The following is a 4,363-nucleotide window of genomic DNA, read 5'->3' as shown; positions in this document are numbered from 1 at the left end:
ACAACAAAAAAAAGACTGTAAAGTATTTGACTTACAACATGGCAAACAATTCAAATATTTAAGCAAAAAAAGAAAAGAAATTAAAAACAAAAAGCATAATAAAAGAACAAGATAAACAAACAGATAATGGAAAACAAACAAACATGTGGAACAAGCTTTTGTACATAATTCCTTTGACGTTTTTGAGAGCAGATTTATTCTTCTCTTCAACATTATAAAATAACTGCTTGATGCGATACATTGTGCTGATAATATCCCAGAAGTAAGTGATACATTTTAATATTTCTAAACTCACAGTCAAGTTAAAATGTAATAATTCAGGATTACTTATTTTATAAATGTTTGACCAAGGGCTGGCCATTTATGTAAAATAAGGCAATGGAAAACCCATGGTAAAACAGACCAAAAAAAGAGTCTCCTTGAATTATTTCTTCATCAAACTAAATAATTCGGTTTGCAAATTCTTTAGTTTTGTTTGACCTTTGTTTCTTATTCCTCAGTTATGATATGTAATTGTGTTCAGTTGTCTACATTGTGTAATCAGGTTTTATAATTTCCTGTTTGGCCGTGTACCTGAATTTTTATTCCAGCTTATTAATATAGACATGTTTTTAAGGTAAGCTTTATCTAACTTCATGTAATCAAATGAGACAGTTAACATTCCGTGCTTGGTTATTTAATTACATTGTAGTTTAAATTCAAACAATTAAAAAAAAACACAAATAGAATTCGAAAATTTGCGGAAAAAACAACAAATGCCATCCTCGTTAATGGTAAAGATCATTAGAAAGAATTTATTATTTGTGGACGAAAAAGCCTTTTCATATCACAACCCATCGACCACAAGATCAAGACATACAGAGTGCGAAGGTAACAAATTTACTGAAGAAACATATGCTAGAAAAATATGTAGTCTTACTTCCAGTGAACTAAACTATAGTTTATTGATTCATTTATTATACTTTAAACACTAATAAAGATGCATCTTGTCTACTAACCGATGAACAAATTTATAAAAGATTAAGTTTTCTGCGTTCAGAAGCGAAAAAAAAACACCTCAAAATATTCCCGACATACGCAGTTATCTAACCTGAATCGAGATATCGTCCTTGGCAGCAGGTATATCTACTTCCGTTATCAACTAAGAATGGGGAAAAAACTACTGCGCTATCAAAGAATGCCACAATACCAAGGGTGTAATAGGACGTTTTGGTATACCAGTGAAGCTACAACATCTCCCAAAGGATAATGGCCTACGTGCAGCGTGGTTACGTGCCATCAGCCGTATAGATTTTAAGCCAAGCAGCTACACGCAGGTAAACATGTAATGTGTGAATTGACCAAACATATCCACACCTTAGCTGGGTTTATTTCTTTTTATCCAACTACCTAACTCATTCATTAAGTTTGCTATATTCCCCTTTCATCCATACTGTAGAACAGTGAATTGGAAATGGGAAATGCAAATGAATCATGACATAAAAAATGTACATTCATATGTATTGACTATTGTATTCCATAATCTACATTGTCCCTCATTTCTTTTAGTTTTGTGCTTGCCTTTAGGCACTAGCTTGAAGGTGGTGTCTTAGGTTTTAAAGTGTGACTGTTTTAAGTTCACATATACTCCAGTTCGCCTCAGCCCGTTTATCACTATCAGGCCTTTTTATTAATTTTTTATACTTAAAACATTCCTCTAACAAAATTCCATTTTATTCATATCGTTCTGTACTACATTGCTCTTTTTTTAAAATGAAAACAGGCTGACTTGAAACTGAAATATGCACATGTTTCCTTTTTTTTAACAAAATTATGTTTTGAATAATAAAGAAACATTGTATATGTACAACTGAGTACTCTAGTTAATTTTATTGTGCTTCTTGGTCTGAACATTTTGTATTAGTGTACCAAACCTTGATCTTTCAGTGTATTTGGCCCTGGTCAGGTTCCACTTCCTAGGTGGTAGACGGAAAACCTGGTGCCACAAAGTTCCTGCCGCAGAAGATGACACCAGACACTAAGCCCAGAAAATCAGTAACTAGCAACAAGGATAGGTTTTGGTTCAGTAGTCTTGGTGTTGAAGATGAAAATGACACCATGGAAGTCACATACGCAAATCCAGGATTGTTTGAACAAGAAATTCATGCGTAAGGTTTTAAATTGTATTTATATGTAAAATAATTCATAAAAGTAATGTATATATTTTTATTTTCATACAGACCTCATTACTGTACATAGAAGATCTTTTTTTTCTAAAGTCAGACACAAAATCTTCATTGTAGACTTCATTTTTCTATTTTAATTCTACAGTACTCAGCAATTAATCAATTCTATTATGTATCACTATATGTGTTGTAAATACCCTTTGTGAATAGCATATTTCAGTGATTACATTTATTCTTTATCATGCCTGTACTTTATCTTTTCAGTTATTCCAAGAGTATCCCTGAGCAAGGTACCAATTTTTGTACACAAAAGGAACAATGCCTTAGTAATTAAAAGTACTACGGAATTTTATCATGCTTGAACACAAAAACTATCAGTTTGTGATCATTACTACATTTTGCATGTGCAATATATGTGTACATGTAATGCTTTTTATACTTAAAATTGACCCGTCTAGGCATTATTACAATAACTACATACATGTATAATTATTTCTATGTGTAATAATAGGAATATTTAAGATTATCTAACCTATTCTGGTGTCTGGGATTACATTGAATGCATTAATTACGTTAAGATAGAAAATCATGCCTAATGGAAATAGGTACAACATGTGCATGTAATATCTCTTAAAGAGAGTTAAAAGAGTAATGGTGTACATTTTGTAATGCCTTTTATGAACCTTGTTATTTCATTGATCTCTCAACTTCATAAAATCTAAATGTTGTATTTCTTTAATTTTGAAGTCTAAAATATAATCCTAATTGAACATTCTGTAGCTGAGTAAATGCTTACATTTTCTGCCAATTTGGGGCTTTCCCAACCCTACTCCTTTATGTTGTGTAAACTTATAAAATCAGTGACAATTCATCTACCTTTTTGGTCCATAAAGCTTTTTGTAAATTGTTTTTCATTCACCAAAAATATCATTAATTTTAGAGTTGTAGTTGTATAACCAATTGCACATGTAATTTTTTTATTCAAATGACCAAATCAATGAAAATATATCCAGTGATGCAAAATGTAAAATGGTTGATGAAAGTGTACAAGTTTGTTGTCCAGAAATTACCATAGAAGATATCAGAGATTCAGATAATCAGGTTCTTTTTTATACTGATCTCCCGAACTACGATACATCGATTGCATTATATGATAGCTTATTGAAGATTGGTGCAGACAGAATGGATGTCGGAAATGGAACTTTAATGCCAAAACTTTCTAATCGTAAACTTAGGCTCCTGGATGAATTTCTGATGGTGCTAATGAGAATTAGACTTGGTCTACTTTTAAATGATTTAGAATTTATGTTCAAGGTGTCAGCTGGAAGAATTTCAAGAATATTTAATTCATCTCCATACAGATTTGAATACGAAAGGAGTTAAACTTAACTGTCTACCATTTTTATCAGCTGCCAAAAAACAGTTTACAAAGTCTGAAATTGAATTTACCAGGAGAGTAGCATCTGCCAAAATTCATGTTGAACGGAAAATGGAACAGATCAAAAACTTCAGAATATGGCAGGGAATTATGCCAATAAATTTGAGTGGTATGGCTAACTCAATTTTCTTTGTGTGCAGTGCTTTGACAAATTTCCTTCCAGCTTTGGTTAAGTGAATAATGCATTATACAATAACATTCAACATTTATTACATTTAAACATGTTGGAAGAAATTCTTTTAAAGAACTTGTGATCAGAATTTAAAAAGAGGTGACAACAACAAGGTCCCACATCATGTACATGTACACAAGTTTTGTTGCTGTGGTTTTGAATGAATATTCAAATTGGTTCATTTTCAATAATATTTTCTACAAATATATCACTGAACCTATTGATTGTGAAATTTACTATATCATTGTATATATATTTGCATACTAAGGTCCTAAACAAGTATTGTTTTCTCTCTTTAGATCAGACCAATATTTCAAAATTACCACCAAAGGAGGTCAAAGTTTTTATCTACTAGATTACATGAATAGTACCATAGATTTATACTCCAATTAAGTAATACATTTAAAAGTAGATACACGTCTTTTTATCAATCCTCATGGACATCTTTAGATGCTTCAATAATGAAAGTGACCATGTGTGTTGCATAAAATTTGCTCAGTAATGGTGTTATTTCAGACCAGTAGTCTTGGTCAAACTCTATCTCTACTATTTTAAAGTCTTTTAAACAATATATAACAAAATCACACT

General features: G+C 31.4%; 1 pseudogene across 1 annotated transcript; it reads left to right on the top strand.

Moving 5' to 3' along the window:
• Positions 1 to 1,087: 1,087 nt before the first annotated feature.
• On the top strand, positions 1,088 to 4,054 carry LOC148617775 (uncharacterized; annotated as a pseudogene). Its single transcript, XR_015922526.1, has 3 exons — positions 1,088 to 1,316; positions 1,927 to 2,147; positions 2,430 to 4,054. The product of XR_015922526.1 is annotated as an uncharacterized LOC148617775 (transcript).
• Positions 4,055 to 4,363: the final 309 nt, after the last annotated feature.

This window comes from Perna viridis, chromosome 5 (genome assembly GCF_037379345.1).
Source record: "Perna viridis isolate PV_CMFRI_1.1 ecotype Kerala chromosome 5, ASM3737934v1, whole genome shotgun sequence".
NCBI lineage: Eukaryota > Metazoa > Mollusca > Bivalvia > Mytilida > Mytilidae > Perna > Perna viridis.
This window is presented reverse-complemented; position numbering and strand designations above follow the sequence as displayed.